Here is a 24,032-nt window from a genome sequence, read left to right as displayed (position 1 = left end):
AGTGTTTGTCTTCAATTTCACTGATCCTATCTTCCATCATTTCAAACCTGCTCCTCAGCCCTTCTGTGACACTGTCCATTTCTGAAATCTTGTTGTTTATCTTTTGGATTTCTAATTGTTGTTTTTGTATGATTTCTAGTTGTAACTTATTTTAGCATTTTTGAATTCTTCCATTTTTTTAATTTTCCATGAATTTGTCTGTTTTTTCCTTATTTTTGTCTGCTTTTTGCTTCAACTCTTGGATAATTCTGAATATTAGAGATTTGAATTCCCTATCATTTAGGTCTAGTGCCTTTTCTTCTACTGAGAGGTCATCTGGTGTTTTATTTTGGACACCTACTGGAACCATCCTGTCCTGTTTTTATAAATGTTTTGATATTGTCTGCTTCTTTGGGGCATTCAGTATTTATTTTCCTTGTTTATTGATTGTAGATTTGTTTGTTTTTGTCCTGCTTTTTTGTTTGGTTTGGTTATGTCTGAGCAGGCGGGCTGTGAGTTCTTTGTAGTTTGCTCATTTGTGGGCATGATACTTTTCACCTCCTTCTCCAATGGGCAGGGTCAGTCACTCAGGTATGGTACAGCAAGGCAGGTCCAGCTGAAGCGGAGTTGCTGGGATGGGTTGTTTGTGGCACATACCAGGGCTGACAGTGCCAACTGGGAATCAGTGAAGGGCAGGTTCCAATAGGCCATGCCTGTGCTGCTTGGGAGTCTGATGTTCAGTGCACGGTGCAGGTAGGCAGGAAGGAGGGGGTAGATTGTGATGTGTGGAGCTAAGATGGGTATGGGAAAGATGAGAAAGAGGAGAGAGGAACATGAGCCAAAAACATACACACAAAAAAGAGTGTTAAGGAAGCTCGCTACTGGAGTGGAGAGATGAGAGACTGAGAAATGGGGAAAATCAAAAATGAAAAAAAAAAGACAAAGGGTAAAAGAAAAAATGAATAAAGTGAGAAACTGTAAATGAAGAAAGACAAAAAGGGGGTGAGAGAGAGAAGAAAACAAAACAAAGCAACAAAAAAACCCAAAAACCAAGAAAAAAGAAAAGCCCCCACGGATGTCCTTGTGTGTCTGTGCAGAGTAAGGGAGTAGCTTCCAAGGCAGGTGGTACTTCCTGGCTATAAGGGACTCCCAAACCAAAAAAAGAAAAAGAAAACAAACAAATCAGAGCAAGCAAACAAACAAACAAAAAAGCCCTGGGGGTCCCACCAGTGTGGCGGCACGGGCGGGGAAGAAGTTTCACCTTCGAGGGGAGTTTCACAGCCTTTAAGGAAGAAGCAAAGATGGCACACAGAGCCAGGTATTTGAGAGAAAGGAGGGGGAGGTGGTGAGAGGTAAGGAAAAAATGCAAAGAAGCAGAAAAAAGCAATACCAGCAGCCAACAAAAGCACTCAAGGAGCCGGCCAGTGCAGGCGTGAGGAATCCAAGTGACACCAGAGTGAAGCTGGTGCTTCCCAGCCAAGAGACTTTGACTGCAGGAAGCAGAGGAAGCTAAATGGGGGTTGTCTTAGTCATTTAGTGCTGCTCCAACAGAAGTACCTCAAGTGGGTGGATTTACAAAAAGAGAAGTTTGTTCACTCACAGTCCAGTAAGTTACAAGTTCAAATTCAGGGCATCATCTCCAAGAGAAGGCTTTCACTCTCTGTCGGCTCTGGAGGAAGGTCCTTGTGATGCATGTCTTCCCTTGGTCTGGGAGCTTCTCTGTGCAGGAACCTCAGGTCCAAAGGACACGCTCTGCTCCCAGCACTGCTTTCTTGGTGGTATGAGGTTCCCATGTGTCTCTGCTTGCTTCTCTCTTTTATATCTCAAAAGAGATTGGATTAAGACACTATCTAATCTTGTAAACCTCATCAGCATAACCTCATCACAGGGATAGAATTTACGACCCATAAGATCACATATAACCTCATCATAGTGCTAGAGTTTACAACACATAGGGAAATCACATCAGATTACACAATCATACAATACTGGAAATCATGACCTAGCCAAGTTGCTACACAAGTTTTTTGGGGGACACAATTCAATCCATGACAGGGGTGAAGAAGGGTGGTGGGTGGGAATGCCTATATCGGTGGTTACCGGTTGTTCTGTCTCCTGCTGGAAGCTCCGTAAAGCTGCTTTCTCATACTCCCTGTTCACTGGTCTCTGATAGGAGTCCAAGATGGCGGATCCGTGCTGCAGTAGCTGATAGGGGACCTCTGCATGTATCTCTCCTCCTTGAATGTCTTCTTTGGTGAAGTGTCTGTTCATACACTTTGCCCATTTTTTAATTGGATTATTTGTCTTTTTGTTGTAAAGGTGTTGGATTTTCCTGTAGATTTTAGAGATTAGGCCTTTGTTGGATTTGTTGTAGCCAAAATCTTTCTCCCAGTCTATAGGTTGTCTTTTTACTCTTTTGGTGAAGTCTTTTGATGAGCATAAGTGTGTAATTTTTAGAAGATCCCAGTTATCTAGCTTATCTTCTGTGTTTGTGCATTGTTAGTTATGGTTTGTATCCTGTTAATGCCATGTATTAGGGCCTCTAGCATTGACCCTATTTTTGCTTTATAGTTTTTGGTTTTATATTTAGTTCTTTGATCCATATTGAATTAGTTTTTGTGTATGGTGTAAGGTATGGGTCCTCTTTCATTTTTTTCCATATGGACATCCAGTTTTGCCAGCACCATTTGTTAAAAAGACTGCCTTTTCCACATTTGATGGACTTTGGGCCTTTGTCAAAGACCAGGTGACCGTAGGTGGATGGATTTACATTTGGGTTCTCGATTCTGTTCCATTGGTCAATGTGTCTGTCATTGTACCTGTACCAGGCTGTTTTGACTATTATAGCTGTATACTACGTTCTGAGGTCAGGTAGTGCGAGTCCTCCTACTTTATTCTTCCTCTTCAATAGTGTTTTACTTATCCGGGGCCTCTTTCTTTTCCCTATAAAGTTAATGTTACGTTTTTCCATCTCTTTAAAGAATGCTGTTAGTATTTGGATCTGGATTTCCTTGTATTTGTAGATTGTTTTGGGTAGAATTGACATTTTCACAATGTTGAGTCTACTTATCCATGAGCAAGGTATGTTTTTCCATTTATGTAGGTCTCTTTTGGTTTCTTGCAATAGTGTTTTGTAATTTTCTTTGTACAGGACTTTTACATCCCTGGTTAGATTTAGTCCTAAGTATTTTTTTAAATTTAATAAATGGTATTGTTTTCCTGATTTCCTTTTCATCATTTTATTTATTGGTGTATCGGAATCCAACTGATTTTGTATGTTTATCTTATATCCTGCTACTCTGTTGACTCTTTCTATTAGTTCCAGTAGTTTTCTCAATGACCTTTTTGGGTTTTTTATGAATAGTATCATATCATCTGCAAATAAGGGTAGTTTTACTTCTTCATTACCAATTTGAGTACCCTTTATTTCTTTTTCTTGCCTTATTTGTCTATCTAAGACTTCCAGCACAATGTTAACTAGGAGTAGTGATAAAGGACATCCTTGTCTTGTTCCTGTTCTCTAGGGGAATGATTTTAGCCTCTCTCCATTAAGAATGATGTTGGCTGTTGGTTTTGTATAGATGCCCTTCATTATGTTCAGGAATTTCCCTTCTATACCTATTTTATTGAGAGTTTTTATCAAGAATGGATGTGGGACTTTGTCGAATGCCTTTTCTGCATCAATTGAGATGATCATGTGATCTTTTTTTTAAATTTTATTTATGTGGTGGATTATGTTGATTGATTTTCTAATGTTGACTCATCCTTGCATACCTGGTATAAATCCCACTTGGTCGTGGTGTATTATTTTTTTTTATATGATGCTGAATTCTACTGGCTAGAATTTTATTGAGAATTTTTGCATCTATATTCATGAGAGATACTGGTCTGTAATTTTCTTTTTTTTTTGGTGTCTTTGCCTTGTTTTGGTATCAAGGTTATGATGGCTTCATAGAATGAGTTAGGAAGTATCCCTTCCATTTCTATGCTCTGAAATAGTTAGAGTAGTACTGGTGTAAGCTGTTTTCTGAATGTTTGGTAGAATTCTCCAGTGAAGCCATCTTGGCCAGGGCTTTTTTTGTTGTTGTTGGGACTTTTTTTATTACCTTTTCAATCTCTTCTTTTGTTATGAGTCTGTTCAGATTTTCAACTTTAGTTTGTGTTAGTTTGAGTAGGTAGTGTGTTTCTAGAAATTTGTCCATTTCCTCTAGGTTTTCAAATTTGTTGGAGTATGGTTTTTCATAGTACTCTCTTATGATCCTTTTTATTTCAGTTGAATCTGTTGTGATGTCACCCATTTCATTTCTTATTTGGGTTGTTTGCATCCTCTCCTGTTTTTCATTTGTTAATTTGGCCAATGGTTTGTCGATTTTGTTGATCCTTTCAAAGAACCAACTTTTTGGTTTTGTTGATTCTTTCTATTGTTTTTTGTTCTCTATTTCATTTATTTCTGCTCTGATCTTTATTGTTTCCTTTCTTCTGTTGGCTGTGGGCTTCTTTACTGTTCTCTTTCTATCTGTTCAATTTTTGTAGCTAATGTTTTGATTTTGTCCCTTTCTTCTTTTTATGTGTGCATCTATTGCCATAAATTGACCTCTGAGCACTGCCTTTGCTGTGTCCTAAAGGTTTTGGTATGATGTGTTTTCATTCTCGTTTGAGTCTAGGAATTTTTTGATTCCATCTTTTATTTCTCCTATTACCCAGTGGTTTTTAAGTAGGGTGTTATTCAGTTTCTATGTACTTGATCTTTTTTCCTTGCTCTTCCTGTTATTAATTTCTACTTTGATGGCGTTGTGATCAGAGAAAATGCTTTGTATTATCTCAGTGTTTTAGATTTTGGTGAGGGTTGTTTTGTGGCCTAAGATGTGTTCTATTCTGGAGAATGTTCTGTGCATTTTGGAAAAGAAAGTGTATGATTTAGGGTTTAAAGATGATCTCAGGGCAATAGTTTAAGGGTTCATCCACCCTCCATGACTCCAGAAAGTCTGTGAAATTTTGAAATTCTGTTCTACATTTTCCCCCTTTTGATCAGGATTCTGCTGTGGAATCTAATCCAAAGTTTTCAGTAATGGTAGCTAGACACCACTCAGTTCTTCTGATTTCAAGGCAAAGGAGGAGTTGTTCATGGAGACAATTAGTCACACATTCCATATCCTCCCCCTATTCCTGACTCTCCTTCTTTCTCTGTTGCTCCAGGTGAATAGAGACCAATTGTTGTGCCTTGGATGTTATCCTTATAGTTTTGACATTCTGAGAATGATACATAAATGGAATCATGCAATATGCATCCCTTTGAGATTGGCTTTTTTTCACTCCGCCTAATTTCATTGAGATTCGTCCAAGTTATTGCATATATCAATAGTTCATGCCTTTGTATTGCTAAGTAGTATTCCATGGTATAGATGTACCACAGTTTGTTTAACTGTTCACCGACTGAAAAAATATTTGGGTAGTTTCCCGTCAGTTTTGGGCTATTTGGAATAAAGCTGCTGTGAACATTCATGTACATATTCCTGACTGTGAATTTATTACCATAAAGCTGTTTGTTGTATTCCCTTATTATCCTTTTAGTGGCTACAGGATCTGTTGTGATATCCTTATTTCATTCCTGAGATTCGTGATTTGTACCATCTCTCTTTTTACCTTTGTCAGTCTTGCTAGAGGTTTATCAATTTTATCGATTTTTTTCAAAAAACCAGCTTCTTGTTTCATTAATTTTCTATATTGTTTCCTTCCTTCTGCTTGCTTTGGGTTTATCTTGCTCTTCTTTTTCTAGGTTCTTGAAATGAGTGCTTAGACAACTGATTTGAGACCTTTCTCCTTTCTAAATGTAAGCATTTAGTGCTGTAAATTTCCCTCTCAGCACTGCTTTAGCTCCATCCCACATATTTTGATACGTTGTGTTTTCATTTCCATTCAGTACTGTGTATTTTTAAATTTCTTTTGAAACTTTCTCTCTAATCAATGGAATATTTAGAAGTGTGTTGTTTAGTTTCCAAGTGCTTAAAGATTTTAAGTTTATGTTTCTGTTATTGATTTCTAGTTTGAGTCCATTGTGGTCAGAGAACATACTCTGTCTGACTTCAATTTTTTTTAATTTACTAAGGTTTGTTTAATGACCCAGGATACAGCCTATCATGGTGACTGTTTCACGGGCACTTAAAAAAATGTGTATTTTGCTGTGGTTGGGTAGAATGTTCTATACATGTCAATTAGGTCCTGTTGATTGATTGGGTTGTTAAAATCTTCTGTATTCTTGATACTTTTCTGTCAAGTAATTTTATCAATTGCTAAGAATAAAGTGTATTCCCCACTATTATTGTAGATTTACCTATTTTTCCTTTCAACTCTATCAGAATTTGCCTCACATATTTTACATCTCTGTTGTTTGGTGGTCTTCTTTGTGGAATGACCCTTTCATTACTGTGTAATATCTCTCTTTGTCTCTGGTAATTTTCTTTGCTCTGAAACCTACATTATCTGACATTAATATTGCCACTTCTGTTTTCTATTAATTAATGTTTACGTGGCATATCTTTTCCATCATTATTTTACTTTCAAACTGCCTATATTATTTTATTTGAAGTGCATTTCTTATAAACAGCATATAGTTGGGTCATATTTTTAAACCCACTTTCCCAATCTCTGTCTTTCAATTAGTGAATTTAGTTCATTTACATTTGAAGTAATTATTAGGTTGCTAGGGCTTAATTCTGTCATTTTAATACCATATTTTTATGAGAGATATTTTCATAGTCACACTATGCTGATTTTTTTACAGCAAAGTGTGAAAAAATTGGCATAGTGGTGCTTATGAAAATTCCTCATGGGGGAGGGTGCAGTTGGCAAACAAATGTAGAAGGCATGCATTATTTGCATAAAAATATGGTATTTATTTTCTGTTTGTTCTTTCTGTTTCTCATTCCTCTGTTTTGTTTCTTGCCTTCCTATGTGTCTTTTGAACAATTTTTTAAATTGCATTTTGATTTATTTGTGTTTTTGACTATTTCATTTTATATATTTTTTCTTAGTTGTTGCTCTAAGTATTACCATATACCTATGTAATTTATCACAGCCTACTGATGTTGACATTTCACCACTTCGAGTGAAGTGTAGAAACTTTAATTCTATTTAGATCCCTTTACCCTCCTCACTTTTCAAGTATAATTTCTATAAGTATTTCCTCTATATACGTTGAGCTACACATCAGAAGGTGTTATATTATTTGCTTCAATAATAAAATATGATTAAAGAAACTCATTAGGTGAAGAATACTCTATTATGTTTACCCATTTCCTTTTTTTTTTCCCTTTCTTCTGTGCCCTGCTTTCTTCTGTGATCATTTTTATATTGTGCTTTACGTGAAACTTTACAGAGCAAATTAGTTTCTCATTAAACAATTAATGCACAAATTGTTTTATAACATTAGTTGCCAATCCTGCAATGTGTCAACACTCTCCCCTTCTCCACCCTGGGTTCCCCCATTTCCATTCATTCAGTTTTCCTGTCCCTTTCTGTCCCTTCCTGCCTTCTTGTCTTTGCTTTTGGGAAGTTGTGCCTATTTAGTCTCGTATACATTATTGAACTACGAAGCACGTTCCTCACGTGTGCTATTCTTTGTTTTATAGACCTGTCTAATCTTTGGCTGAAGGGTGAACTTCGGGAGTGACTTCATTTCTGAGTTAAAAGAATGTCAGGGGGTCGTATTCTTGGGGTTTCTCCAGACTCTGTCAGACCAGTAAGTCTGGTCTTTTTTTTGAGAAATTGAGTTTTGTTCTACATTTTTCTCTTACTCTGTCCAGGACCCTCTATTGTGATACCTATCAGAGCCATTGGTGGTGGTAGCCAGGCACCATCTAGTTGTTCTGGGCTCAGGTTGGTGGAGGCTGTGCTACCTGTGGTCAATTGTCCTTTGGACTAATAATTCCCTTGTGTCTTTGGTTTTCTTCATTCTCTTTTGCTCTGGACAGGATAGGACCAGTAGATGCACCTTAGACGGCTGCTCATGTGATCATTTCCTTTCTGTTTAGAGAACTTCCTGTAGCCATTTTTAAGGGTAGGGTTGCTAGTGAGAAATTGTCTTAGTATTCCTTCATCTGAGAATGTCTTGATTTCCCCTTCATTCTTGAAGAATAGTTTTTCTGGATACAGAATTTGTTACTGAGAGGTCTTTTCCTTCAGTACTTGAAAAAGGTTGTGCCACTTTTTTTGGCCTCCATGGTTTCATATGAGAAATCTTCTGTCATTCAAATTTACGTTACCCTATGGGTAATGCAAGGAACCCTGGTGGAACAGTGGTTTAAGCACTAGGCTGCTAACTGAAAGGTCTGTGGTTCAAACCCATCAGCTGCTCCACAAGAGAAAGATGTGGCAGTCTGCTCCAGTAAAGATTACAGACTTGGAGTAAATTAGTTTCTATATGAGGTGGTTTTTCTCTGTCCTACAGGGTCTCTATGAGTCAGAATCGACTCTATAGCAATGGATTTGGTTTGATTTTGATATAAGTAATGCATCGTTTCTCCTTGGCTACTTTCGAGATTTTTTTCTTTGTCTTTAGTTGCAGAAGTTTAATTTTGCTGTGTCTTGGCATAGATTTCTTTGGGTTTATTCTAATTGGGGTCCACTCAGCTTCTTGAATCTGTAGGTTTATGTCATTCGCCAAATTTGGGACATTTCCATCCATTATTCCTCAGATTCTTTTTCAGTTCCACTCTTTCTCTCCTTTCCTTCTGGGGTTCTGAGGATACAAATGTTAGCTCTTTTTTATTGTCTCAAAGGTTCCTGAGGGGCTATTAAATTATTTAGGTCTGTTTCTCTCTGTTGTTTAGATTAAGTTAATTCTATTGATCTGTCTTCAAGTGCACTGGTTCCATCTTCTGTCATCTCCACTGTTCTATTGACCCCTCCGTGCAAGACTTTTAAATTCTATTTTATTTTTCCGTTCTATAATTTCTATTTGGTTTCTTTTTTATAGCTTCTATTTCTTTGCTGAGATTTTCTATTTGTTTCAAGAAAATTTGTAATCGGTTGTTGAAGTGTTTTTATGGTGGCTACTTTAAAGTCCTTGTCAAATAATTCTAACATTTGACTAATGTTAGTATTGGAGTCAGTTGATTTTTTTTTTTCTGGTTCAGATTATGGTTTTCCTAGTTTTGGGTGTGACGAGTGATTTTTAATTGTATCCTGGACATTTTTATTATTATGTTAGAAGACTCTTGATCCTATTTAAGTCTTCTACTTTAAAAGGTATTTCCTCTGCTTAGGTTTAATGTGTAGCTTTGGCCTACATTTGTAGGCTTTAGTTCCAATGACACCTTTATTTTCTAAGCTCTTGGAATATCATCCTGTAGGCATCTTTTCTAAGTTTAGGCCGTCTCTGAAGATTTCAGGAGCACCTGGAGTGTTTGTAGTGTTCCAATTCTGGACCAGTATTTCCAAGAGCACAGAGATGTAGTTCAAAACCCACTGTTCTGCTACTACAGCTACTAGTGCTTGGGTAAATTATGTTGACTAAAGAGAATGTTCTCACAAAGTTTGATGGTGACATTTTTATCCTTTCTACTTAACATTGGGAGTTTTGGCTTACTCTGAAATTCTTTCTAAACATCATGCATACACCTTTTCTTTATTAGCAGATTTTCTTGCAGAGTTTATTCTGAAACACTTTTTCTCCATCAGCTTAATGTTCTAATGCTAGTTCCCCGGGAACATGTATTTTGAATGAATATATTTTAAATTCAATCAAGAATTTTAGAGAAAAATATTTCTGAAGGATTAACAGAAGTAATACTATACTTTTCCATACCATTCTCATTTTAAGAAATTACTTTTCTCTCCATCATAAATGAAATGGTGAGGCAACTTTAGATAGGGTAATCAAGAATTTTAGAAGATAATCTTTCTGATGGACTAATAGGAGGAATAGTATACTTTTCCATGTCATTCTTACTTTAATAAATTGCTTTCATAAACAAAATGGTGAGACAATTTTACATGGGGTAATCATTTGAGCTGAGATGATATGATGAGAAGCCAGCTATTCAAATATCTGGGAGAAGACCCTCGAAGGAAAAGGAAATGCAAGTACAAAGGCTTTGAGATGGGGACATGCTTAGTGTGTTTGAAAACAGCAGGGAAGTCAGTGTGGCTGTAGCACCACAAGAAAGGGAGCAAGTACTAGGAGATGAGATCAGAGAGAATGATAGGGGACAGCTCTATAGGGCCTTGTAGGCTATAGTCTGGACTTTGGATTTTATTTTAAGAAATTCCACTTGGATAGATATCAAAGCGTTGAAGGGTTTTTAAAGACATGATCTGATTTACATTTTAGAAATATCACTCTGACTATGATGTGAAGAAAGGATAGGAATGGAGCCAAGCGTAGAAGCAGGAAGAGCAGTGAAGATGAAATTGCAGTAGTCTAAGCAATAGATGGAGCCCTGGCGGCATAATGGTTAAGAGGTAAGGCTGCTAACCAAAAGGTTGGCAGTACGAATCCACCAGCCACTCTTGGAAACCCTGTGGGACAGTTCTACTCTGTCCTATAGGGTTGCTATGAGTCGGAATCAACTCGATGGCAATGAGTTTGGTTTGGTTTTTTTTTTTTTTTTTTTTTTGAAGCAATAGATGACTAGTCTCACTGGACCAGGCTAAAGCTAAGGGAGCAATGGTGGAGATGGTGAGAGGTGGAAAATTTAAGGTAGACTTTTTAGATATAGCCCACTGGAATTTTTAAGGGTTTGGATGTAGAGGATGAGAAAAAATGAGGAATCAAGAATGACTCCTAGATTTTTTCTTGAGCAACTATTGAATTATGGTGCCATTTACTAAGATGGAGAAGACTGTAGGAGGAGAATGTTTGTGTGGATGAGGTAGAAAAAAAAGAATCAAGTGTTCTGCTTTGGCTGTGTTAAATCTGAGATGCCATTTAGGCATCCAAATTAAGAGGTTTAGGCATCCAAATGAAGAGGTAGACTACATGAATGTGGAGCTCAGAGAAAAGGTTTGGATTGGAGATAAAAACTTTGGCATCATCAGCACATGTAGATAATATATAAAGCCATGGGACTGGATGAAATCATTGAGAGTGTTGCCAGATGAGAGAATGCAAGATCAAACTCTACAGCATCTCAACATTTAGAAATGGAATAGAAGGGGGAAAACCAGCAAAGAAACTGAGAAGAAGCAATGAGTTGGATAGGAAAATGTGGTGTCACTGAAATCAAGAGAAGAAAGTATTTCAAGAAAGGAGTGGTCAATTGTGTTGAATGTTTTAGAGATTGAATAATATGAGAATGGAGAAATGACCACTGGATCTAGCAATGTAGAGGTCATTGGTGACTTTGACAAACGTATTTTCAGTGGAATGGTGGGGATAAAAGCACAATTGGAGAACACTGAAGAATGGATGGGAAATGAGAAAGTGCATACAACACTAAAAAACCTTTGCTTGAGCGGGAATAGCTGGATGGGGTATACAGAATCAAAGGACAAATTTTTTAAACATAGGAATTAATTGGACTATGTTTGTATGCTGAGGGCTCCTATTCAATAGAAAGAGGAAAATTGATAATGCAGGAAAGAGGAGGAATTCCTCACAGATATTTCCAATCACCTGTAGGACAGCTACACTTGGAGGTCCACTGACCTCACACCATGTCCAAAATAGAATTTATCGTCTCCTCTAACACTGAAATCTGCATTTCCTCCTGAATTTCATGCGTCAGCAGATCCCATCCCTGTGCCCAAGAAAGAAACCCAGGAATCATCCTAGATTCCTCTTTCCATCACCTCCCACCAAATCCGTCATTAAATTCCATCATTTCTACCTCCTTAAGAGCTTTCAAATCTGTCCCCTTTCTCTCCATTTCCACTGACTGATTTAATTTGGACCCCAGTTTTTTTTTTTCAGTTATACTGTTGTACAGCATACATTTTTGAAAATACCTGTTCAATTATCTCTTTTCCTCACTAGAGTATAAGCTCCTTGAGGATACAATCCAGATTTTCCTTGTTCATCACTCTCTCTCCACCACATAACACAGAGCTTGGCTCCTGGCCTCTAATTCCCTTAAGGAATGCTGAATGAACGAATGAATTCATGGATGGGCTTTGAGCATCTATGAAATGGTAAGTAATGCCGTGGTGTGTGTGTGTTTTGGGTGTGCATGTGTGTCTATGCATTTCTCTGGAAAGAGGGTCCCTAAACTTTTATCAGATTCTCAGTGGTCCATAACCTTGGAAATGCCAAGACCCATTAGCTTATAGGGTAAACACCATACCCTTGCTATGCCATAGGGGCACTTCATCATATGACCTTGCCTTGCTCTTAAACCTTATGCACTGTCCTCTTAAACCTTATGCACTCTTTCTCCAGTCATACTTAACCTATGAGGTTCCTTTCTCTGCTATTCTCTTGTTCATCTCTGAGCCTTTGCATATGCTAGTATCATCTCCACCTAGTCCAGGATCTATCCTTGCTTATCTGGCAGATTCTTCCTCATCCTTCAAAAATCAGTTCCAGAGTTAGCCCCTCCAGGAGGACGTCCCTGACCTCTCTGGAGAGAGGGAAGTACTTCTTCTTCTGGGTTCCTACGTTCAGACCTCCACTAAAGCACCTACCATAGATAGATACGTCTGTTTCCTACACTGGACTTTGAGGCCCTATAAGATAGGGATCAAGTCTTAGTCACCTCTGATCCTTAGCTTTTGGATGTTAGTGACAGAGCAGGCCAGAAAGAATGAATTAAAGAAATGAATGACTGCCCTGGGCAAGAGAGATTTCAACTTAGCAGGAAACCAAAAAAAAAAAAATCTGTTACCGTTGAGTCAATTCTGACTCATAGCGACCCTATAGGACAGAGTAGAACTGCCCCACAGAGCTTCCAAGGAATGCCTGGTGGATTCGAACTGCTGACCTTTTGGTTAGCAAACTTAGCTCTCAACCACTACGCAATAACCTTCTAATTCTGACAATAAATTGGTTGCTTAGCGAGCTAAATAATGTCCAGTCCCTAGACACTGCATGACCACTCACTCTGGATAATAATCTAGAAAGAAGATATGCACTGGGTGGAAGGTTGGGCTGCATGTGTTCCCCCAGGCCTCTTCCAAATCTGAGAGTCTCTGATTCTTTGACAGCCTGATAATTCTCTTTTCTTACTTCTGAACGAAATTGGGCTGCTGGACTGGAGGACATATCACCTCGAACTCTCACTGACTAGGCCAAGGTTAGAAAAGGTACTTTCCAGAAGTTTATCATCCCAGGCAGACTCACTATGCCTGGCTTTGCCTTCTCAGCACCTCTGACTTCCCATCTGAAAACTGACTAATACTTGCTAATTGTATATTCTGAGACCCTTTGATGAAAATGCCATAGCGTGTAAGTATCAAGTATTGTTATGAATAATAAAAACTGGATGAAGTTTCTGTGGCTTACTCCTTTAGAAGCATTGTAGAAAATGGATGTCTCTCACCAAACTACAGGATACATCTGCATTGTAGAAAAGAGACTGGCAAAACATATTCAACCCCTCAGTCTTTCAGCTTCAAAAGAGCACTATATTTGCTTTTCCAAGACTCTCCTGATTGCAAAAATGTTGTAGAGCTTTTACTTTGTCAGTTTACTTCATAGTTTCTTCCATTCATTTTAGCTGCTCTATGTTCAACAGCAAGTTTCAGAGTCTCTTCACCCAAATAATGAAGTAAAAGAGCTGAACAGAAGATTTCAAAGGGCAGCTTGAGAAGACAAAGAAAAGTATTATAATGAAATGTGCAAAGACCTAGAATTAGAAAACCAAAAAGGAAGAACATGCTCGGCATTTCTCAAGCTGAAAGAACTGAAGGAAAAATTCAAGCCTCGAGTTGCGATATTGAATAATTCTCTGGGGGAAAATATTGAACAAATCAGGAAGCATCAAAAGAAGACGGAAGGACTACACAGAGTCACTGTACCAAAAAGACTTGGTCAACGTTCAACCATTTCAGGAGGCAGCACATGGTCAAAAACCGATAGTATTGAAGGAAGAAGTCCAAGCTGCACTGAAGACATTGGCAAAAAACAAGGCTCCAGGAAAAGATGGAATGTCAATCGAGATGTTTCAACAAACGGATGCAGCACTGGAGGTGATCCCTTGGCTATGTCAAGAAATTTGGAAGACAGTTTCTTGATCAACTGACTGAAACAGATCTATATTTGTGCCCATTCCAAAGAAAGGAGATCCAACAGAACGTGGAAAATATCTCACAATATCATTAGTATCACATGCAAGTAAAATTTTGCTGAAGACGTTCAAAATCGGTTGCATAGACAGGGAATTGCCAGAAGTTCAAGCCAGATTCAGAAGAGGATATGAATCAAGGGATATCATTGCTGATGTCAGATGGATCTTGGCTGAAAGCAGAGAATACCAGAAATATGTTTACCTGTGTTTTATTGACTATGCTAAGGCATTGGACTGTGTGGATCATAACAAATTATGGATAACATTGCAAAGAATGGGAATTCCAGAACACTTAATTGTGCTCATGAGGAACCTGTACATAGACCAAGAGGCAGTTGTTTGAACAGAACAAGGGGATACTGCATGGTTTAAAGTCAGGAAAGGTGTGTGTCAGAGTTGTATCCTTTCACCATACTTATTCAATTTGTATGCTCAGCAAATACTCCAAGAAGCTAGACTGTATGAAGAAGAACGGGGCACCAGGATTGGAGGAAGACTCATTAACAACCTACAACATGCAGATGACACAACCTTGCTTGCTGAAGATGAAGAGGACTTGAAGCACTTACTGATGAAAATCAAAGACTACAGTCTTCAGTATGGAATACACCTCAACATAAAGAAAACAAAAATCCTCACAACTGAACCAATAAGCAACATCAGGATAAATGGAGAAAATATTGAAGTTGTCAAGGATTTCATTTTACTTGGATCAACAATCAACGCCCATGGAAGCAGCAGTCAAGAAATCAAACAACTTATTGCACTGGGCAAATCTGCTGCAAAAGACTTCTTTAAAGTGTTGAAAAGCAAGGATGTCACTTTGAGGACTAAGGTGTGCCTAACTCAAGCCATGGTATTTTCGATCGCCTCATATGCATGTGAAAGCTGGACAATGAATAAGGAAGACTGAAGAAGAATCGATGCCTTAAAATTATGGTGTTGGTGAAGAATATTGAATATATCATGGACTGCTAGAAGAAGCAACAAAGCTCTCTTGGAAAAAGCACAGCCAGAATGCTCCTTAGAAGTGAGAATGGCAAGACTTCATCTCACGTACTTTGGATATGTTGTCAGGAGGGACCAGTCCCTGGAGAAGGACATCATGCTTGGTAAAGCAAAGAGGGTCAGCAAAAGGGAGGAAGATCTTCAACAAGATGGACTGACACAGTGGCTGCAACCATGGGCTCAAGCATAGCAACGATTGTAAGGAAGGCACAGGACTGGGCAATGTTTTGTTCTGTTGTACATAGGGTGGCTATGAGTTAGAACTAACTTGACAGCACCTAACAACAATAGAGCTTTTGGTATTACTGTGGGTTGTGCTTAGCAGTTTTCCGTCAAATACAATAAAACCTCCCAGCAGTGGCATTCAAGGAGCCCTGGTGGCGAAGTAGTTAAGTGCTAACTGAAAGGTCTGTGGTTCAAGCCTACCAGCCTCCACGGGGGAATGATGTGACAGTCTGCTTCCGTAAAGATTACAGCCTTGGAAACCAGATGGGACAGTACTACTCTGTCCTGTAGGGTCGCTATGAGTTGGATTCAACTGAACAGTAATAGATTTGGTTTATAGGTTTGCTAGGAGTCAGAATCAACTCAGCAATGGGTTTTGGTTTTGGGGAGCAGTGGCAATCTAGTGTTTTGTCTACCCGGAGTAGACATTCCCAAAGGGGAATGCTCTTTTCTCCATTCCAGCCATGAGTTTGAAGAGTGACTGCTTTGTTCCTATAGAACTCTATTGCCTGGACCCAGTGATTGGTATAGAAATGGACACCTGATCCTAGCTGGGCCAATCAGAATCCTTTCCTGGAATTTTCATACTAGAAATTAGAAACCCAAAACCAAACCAAGCCCATTGCCTTCTAGTCTATTCCAACTCATAGTGTGGAGCAGCTGGTGGGTTCAAACGACTGACCTTTCGATTAGCAGCTGAGCACTTAAACCATTGCACCACCAGGGCACCTTGGAATTAGATAGATTAAGTAGAAATTTCTCTCTGGCAGCCTCACTGGGAGGTCTGAGTACAGAGTGGACCAGCTGTCATGTGTCCAGCTGTGTGGAAGAAGTTAGTCTGAGAGAATGAAACTGACACTCAGAGACACAGAAATGGAAGACATGAAGAGAGAGAGGAGAGGAAGAGAGAGAGGGAGCATGAGAGAATCTTGTCAGTCAAGTCTTTGCTCAAGTTGTCCTTGCCCTTCCCAGGGTTTGGTTACATGAACCAATAAGTCGCCCGTTTTTGCCTAAGCAAAATTCTAGATTGGTTTCAGTCACTGGCAGCAACTAGAATCCTGACTAATATATACACAAGCATGCTCCAGAAATGAAGACCCTTATAGTCTACAAGCACTTTCAGCTCAAGACAGAGTATTTTCTATCAAAGGGACTTTTCTCAAGAACTTCCACTCTTCCTCTCATGGAAATCACTTGAGGAGAAAAAGGAAAGAGATTGAGTTGACATTCTTAAGGACTTGGACATGAAAGTGTCTTTAGAGATCATCTGGCCCAATCTTTATTGTACAGATAGGGAAATGGAGCTCTGAAAGTTGCACAGTAAGTTAGCAACCTAGCCAGAACTACATTCCAGTTCTTCTGATTTCTCCTAACCAACTCCTTTTCTGTAGGCCTCCAATCTGAAACCATATAAATGAAATTGCAATGCATTTTTAAAACACGGAACTTTATATTCCTCATGAAATACGTATCAACCCCCATACCCACTCATTCCATCCCTTCAAGTTCACAATATACAAGAGGTCAAGAACTTCAACTTATGTATCTCCTGGAGAGTTATTATGGCTGTGAACACTGAAATTTTTAGTTCTACAAACTATTTTGATTCATATCCAGTTCTCGACTTTGGCATAAAAGTCTAATGAAAAATCAGGTCTCTATCCTTTTTGTTTTTCCTCTTGCAAGACTACTGCTATACTTGGCTTTTAAAAATGATATGACCAGCATTCATTTTGAAATTGTATCCTCAACACTTTCATAAACTGATGAAATCGTCATTGCTGTAAAATTATCCTTCTACCACTGATGGGATTCATGTCATCGTCAGGCCCATGAATATTTCCTCAGAAGGAAATGTGTGCAAGTAAGATATTATTGCTTGTTAAAAATCAATCAATTGATCAATCAATCATTTAGTAACTAGTAGGCACTTCAAGGAGCCCTGGTGGCTCAGTGGTTAAGAGTTCAGCTGCTAACCAAAAAGTCAGCTGTTCGAATCCACCAGCCACTCCTTGGAAACCCTATGGGGCAGTTCTACTCTGTCCTATAGGGTTGCTAAGAGTCGGAATCGACTCGATGGCAATGGGTTACGGGATACTTTGCACAGTTCTAGTTGTTTGGAAAACAAAAGTAATGTAAGGCCTGTGAAACACTTAAAATATACGAATATAGATTTATTTTCTGTTTTAAACATGTAGCAGCTTTCCCATGGTGATTTGCTTTTGTTACAATAGGAAGCAACATGATAGAGTGGAAAGAGAATGAGCTTTGGAATCAGATGTTCATGGGTTTGAGTGCCAATTACTAATTGTGCAAACCCAGAGAAGTTATAGCCCACCACTCTCCTCATCTCTAAAGTTGGAATAATAATAATAATAATGCCTACCTTTCAAAGTCGTTCTGGTAATTAAATGATATCATTTACTTGGCATAGAGTAGGTGTTCAATAAATGCTAACTAATATTACGATGAATGACTGATAAAAGTTTAGGTCCCTAGATGGCGCCAACGGTTTGTGCTCTCGACTGCTAACCTAAAGGTTGGTGGTTCGAACCCACCCAGCGGTACTACAGAAGAAAAGACCTGGTGATCTGCTTCTGTTAAGATTATAGCCAAGACAACCCTATAGGGCAGTTCTACTCTGTAACACATGCTGACGGCAACCAGCAACAATAACAACAGTATTATGATGAACAACTGATAAGTGTTTAGGTCCAGCTGCTCAAGAATGTGCAGTGACTCGTTGGAAGGTTTAGCAGGCCCCTAGGTGGCAGTACAGTATAGAAGTTAAGAACATCACTTAATTTATCCTCAACACTTTCAGGGAACCCTGGTGGTACAGTGGTTAAGAGCTAAGGCTGTTAACCAAAAGGTGAGCAGTTCAAATCCACTAGCTGCTCCTTGGAAACTTGATGGCAACAGGAACAGGAACAACACTTTCATAAACTAGTCCGACAGATCCCAAACCAAACCCACTGCCATCGAGTCAATTCCGACTCATAGTGTCCCTATAGGATAGAGTAAAACTGCCCCATAGGATTTTTGACAGAACTGGGGTTGAATCCCAGCTGTACCACTTTAACTAGCTGTGTAGCCTTTAACAGATTACTGAACTCTTCGAGACTCAGTCTTCTCATCTGTCAAATGGGGATAATAACAGAATCTACCACATAGGGTTGTTGGCCCGATTGAATGAGATAATTACCAGGAAAAACTTAGCACAGTGCCTGGCACATAGCAATGTATGCTCACGTGTGAGGTTGGTAGTATCTGTGCTAAAGAAACAGCATGGCCACTTTACAAATTACTGTTATTTAGGTATCACTTTTCTTTCCAATATCCACAGGAAGGAAAAATTGAGCCACTCTTTATTTTCAGCTGTTTTGTCGTAGGTATCTGAATATAGCATCAAAAACAGAGATTTAAGAATTACTTTTAAGCAGCACTTAAAGATTTTCAAGATGATGCATCAAATTGCAGGAAGTACTTTTATTATTTTTCAGCGCAAGAGAGTTATAGACTTCAGCAGTAACTCTTCCAGGAACTAATATACTAAGTAATGTACTATTTTGGGGACTTTCAGAGAAGTATCTTGTAATATATAAAAATTTTTACAATGAAATAAAATAAATGCTCTAGATACTCTATGAGATTGTATACAAACTAGTATTTTATCATGAAAACCCAACCGCTAATATAGTTATAAAAGAAAAGAAAATAGCAAAAGATTGCACTGTTTAAAATGCATTTTGTAAAATAAAAAAATCAACTTAAATAATATTACTGCATTAAAACTACTGCATTGAAAGTTTTAAAGCTAACTTTCTGGAAAATAAATGTAGTTTTCAAATTAAAAGAAAAGATTGCACTGGACAAGGAGTCAGGGAGGAAGCATTGGCTGTCGGCCATGTACATGATCTCGATTAACCACACAACAACCTCTTGAGGTAGGTGCTCATGTTATCCTCGTTTTACGGAGGAGAAAACTGAGGCCCAGAGAGGTGAAGTAACTTGTCCAAGAGCATACAGCAAACCAGTGATTTAAACATAGGTCTATTTAACTCCAAATTCCATATTCACTTCAAATCTAGCCTTTGCACTAAAACCAGCAATCCAAGTGATCCTGGGCACACCACTTAGTTTACTTGAGTCTTGTATCAGTTGGATTGCTTTTAGCCTCAAGTAGCAGAACAACTAATAACAGTTTAAACAAAAAATACATTTTGTTTTCTCACATAATAAAAAGATTGAAGGTAGATAGTTCCAGAGAAGGTTCCACAGCTCAATGGTGTCCTCAAGCCCCCAGTTCTCGCTCTTTCCACTCTGCCATCTTCAATGAATCATTCATGTCTCCCTTGTGGTGTAAACAGGGTTCAGCAGTTCTAAGCATCACACCATCACCTGACAATTTCCAGACTCAGAGAGTGGGTGTGGGGAAGAGACTTTCTCTCTCTCTTTAATCAGGGAGGAAAATGTTTTCTAGAAGCCCTGCAGTGGACTTTCCTTTCTCTCATTGAACCAAACTAAGCCATGTGACCACACATAAATATGGCAAGAGTAATGGGATTACCATGCTTAGCTTAGACCGGTGATGGTAGTGGCTAGGGACACCTTTCTTGACATCAAGGGCTCCAGGCTTGAAACCAGGACAAAATCAGGATTCTGTTAGCAAGAAAGACATGGAGATGGGAAGACCAATGAGCAGGCACCCAACACCGTCCTTCCCAGCCTCCATTTCTCTATCAACAAATGAGCAAGTAGCTCGGGATCACCTACCTCTCTGGGAAACAAAGGAAAGGGCTCTAGCCACAGTTAAAAAAAAAAACCTGAGACATTTAAATACGTCTAATCAACACATTCACTGTCAACTGAAGCTGGACTATAAGAAGAACGGGGCATTAGGATTGGCGGAAGACTCATTAACAACCTGCCATATGCAGATGACACAATCTTGCTTGCTGAAAGTGAAGAGGACTTGAAGCCCTTACTGATAAAGATCAAAGACTACAGTCTTCAGTATGGATTACACCTTAACATAAGGGAAACAGAAATCCTCACAACTGGACCAATAAGCAACATCACGGTAAACGGAGAAAAGATTGAAGTGGTCAAGGTTTTCATTTTACTTGGATCAACCATCAATGCCCATGGAAGCAGCAGTCAAGAAATCAAAAGATGCATTGCATTGGGCAAATCTGCTGCAAAAGACCTCTTTAGAGAGTTGAAATCAAAGATGTCACTTTGAGGACTAAGGTGCGCCTGACCCAAGCCATGTCATTTTCAATTGCCTCATATGCATGCGAAAGCTGGACAATGAATAAAGAAGACCGAAGAAGAATTGAAGTCTTTGAATTAGGATGTTGGCAAAGAATATTGAATATTCCATGAACTGCCAGAAGAACGAACAAAACCGTCTTGGAAAAGTACAGCCAGAATGTTCCTTAGAAGCAAGGATGGCCAGACTTCATCTCACATACTTTGGGCATGTTATCAGGAGGGGTGGGTTAACCAGTAATCAAGGTACACACAGGCTTACAGTAAGCAAGGTATTAACAGGCTTAATTATGCTCACTTATTAATCTGTAGTGCACAATTTCATATCTTTAATGTGATGAAAAACAGGTGAAATTGTGCACTACAGATTAGTAAGTAAGCGCAAGTAAACCCAGTTGTACCTCACTTATTGGGTAATCTGTTCCTGGTTATAAGGAGGGACCAGTCCTCTGGAGAAGGACATCATGCTTGGTAGAGGATCAGTGAAAAACAGGAAGACCCTCAACGAGGTGGATTGACACAGTGGCTGAAACGATGGGCTCAAGCATAACTATGATTGTGAGGATGGTGCAGGACTGGGCAGTGTTTCATTCTGTTGTACCTAGGGTCACTATGAGTTGGAACTGACTCGACAGCAGCTAACAATGACAACAATCAACACATACACTGTCAGCTGAAGCTCTTGGGTACTGCTCCTGCCTCATCCCTCAAACTACATTGGTCTTTTTGTATGTTCTTTTCCCCATCAAAGCTTCCCTTTTAAACTACTGTTTACAGATGGTGGGCTTAGGAATGGGAAAGTATAGATAAGGCTTTATCTTTCTACCTCCCACCCTGCCATCCTAGCATCTAATCTCAATCTGAATTTATTAGGTTGTCCTGTCCTACACTACCTATAGAAAGAAGTAAGAGGTGGTGGGCATAATAGTCCATTGCCGTAGGGTAATAGATCCAGAACACATTTGATTTCTGTTTGATTTCTAAGGGAATTTTGTTGTTGTTAGCTGCCATTGAGTCAGCTCCTGACTAACAACAACCCCATGCACAATGAACAAAACACTGCCCGGTCCTGCACCATTCCTATGATTGGTTGAGGATCAGACCATTGTGATCCATATGGTTTTCATTGGTTGATTTTTGAAAGTAGATCCCCAGGCCATTTATTCTAGTCTATCTTAGTCTATTTTCTTGGTAAAGTACAGGGTGAACGAAAAAGAGGAAGACCCTCAACGAGATGGATTGACACAGTGGCTGCAACAATGGGCTCAAGCATAACAATGATTGTGGGCATGGTGCAGGGCCAGGCAGTGTTTTGTTCTGTTGTACACAAGGTCACTATGAGTCAGAGACCAACACGACAGCACCTAACAACAACAACATCTTAGCCTGGAAGCTTCACTGAAACCTGTTCAGCATCATAGCAACACGCAAACCTCCATTGAGATGGGTGGTGGGTGTGCATGAGGTGCCTTGGCCGGGAATAGAATCCAGGTCTCCCACAGGGAAGGCCAGAATTCTATAACTGAACCATCAATGACCCTCAAATAACCAAAAAACAAATGAAACCAGTTGCTGTCAAGTTGATTCCGACTCATGGTGACATCACGTGTTTCAGAGTACTCCATAAGGTTTTCAATGGCTGCGATCTTTCCAAAGTAGATCGCCAGACCTTTCTTCCAAGGTGCCTCTGGGTGGATTTGAACCACAAACCTTTCAGTTAGTAGCCAAACACGTAACCCTTTGCACCACCCAGGGGCTCCCTACTTGACCTCAAATCCATCACAAACAGAAAAATTTCTACCACATTTTGTATTATGTCTTAAAAAATCAACAGTCATCATCTTTTCTTTAAAAGCGCTATCAGATTTAATCTTGTGGCAGTTTAGTGACTTAAAACATCCCAAATGATGGTTTAGAGACCAATGCTATGGCAAAAATTCTCATTTATTATTTTGGATTCAATATTTTACTATCAGCCTCTTACCCCAGGGAAATGTAGAAACTGAATGCTTGTCAAAATATTTACAATCTCTCTAAAATTGCACTACTATTTAAACTGTATTTAAAGTGTAACTCAGATTCTTGACAACACTATTTTTTCTCTACATGTAGAAGATTTATTTTTCTATCTTTATAGAAAATGTTGTCTTTTTTTCCCCCAGATTTTTTCCCAAAGACTTATGGGAGGCCATCTTTGCCTCTCCAAGGCAGTAATTCAATTGTCATTGCCCTTTAAATACTTATTAAACGGAGGAGGGGGAGATGAGTAGCTGACTCTTCTGTGCACGTAACAACTCCTGCTACCGCCCCAAGCAAGATGAAGTGAAGAGAGAGTGATTGTTTTGTGAATCCAATCAGTACACACTATTCACAGTCATTCTAGAACTCTTCATCTTTTTTTTTTTTTTCAGATTTTTAGATTCTGCTTGGAATATTTTTAGAATATGCTCCCTAACGTTTATGATTAGAGCGTCTCTTTTTTTTTTTTAAAGTAAAAAGAAAGTTTTATTCGGCATATATTCAAAAGGACAAAAGTGGGAAGCAGACAACCATGCTGCTAGAGGCATGTCTGCCCGAGTCCAAAGAATATTACAGAATAGGCAAGAATGGGAAAATGGACAAGCATGCTGCCACAGCCATGTCTGTCTGAGTCCAAGGAAGGTTACAGAATCATCAGTATATATCAACGTCACAAAATGGGTAGAATCATTGAAAGCGTCACTTTTTCACTGATTGGCTAGAAATTGTAATCTTACATTTCTGAATCATCTTTCTTAACAATCATTGATACAGGTTTCAGTTACAAAGTCAGGAGGGTCTTCATTGGTCCAACAAATTCCTATTCACTAAATGTTAATAGAAAAAGACAAAAGGCGAGAAGTCCTTTGGGTTAGGTTTTATTGCCCTTTTGTGAAAACTTCCTTAAGATAATTTCTGAGATTGTCCCATCTGTTGTCTTATCTCAGGGCCCAGTTGATGTGTCTTTGTGAGTCTGTGAGGGCTCAGCTCCTGCTGGGTCGTATCCTGTATGCTCAAGGATACGGAGTAATAACTCCAATATTAGTTCCTAAATCAGTCCCTCCTTTTGATCGGAGATTGGAGATAACACATTGATGATCAATACCTGGACTTAGTCTAGCTCTTAGATGGCGGCCATTGCAGGCTCTTTAAACTCACGGTGCTGGTTTTCCACCGGATACCATCTGGTTCTTTACCAGGTTATTAAGTAAGAGCGATGTTCCCAACAATGGCATTGCCAGAGTGAGCAGACTCAATGTACATCAACATTTTAGCCCGAGGCCTTCTTTTGCCCTTTAGGTGTGT

The sequence above is a fragment of the Trichechus manatus genome, unplaced genomic scaffold (assembly GCF_000243295.1).
Source record: "Trichechus manatus latirostris isolate Lorelei unplaced genomic scaffold, TriManLat1.0 scaffold00079, whole genome shotgun sequence".
Lineage (NCBI taxonomy): Eukaryota > Metazoa > Chordata > Mammalia > Sirenia > Trichechidae > Trichechus > Trichechus manatus.
Note: the sequence above shows the minus strand (reverse complement) of the source record.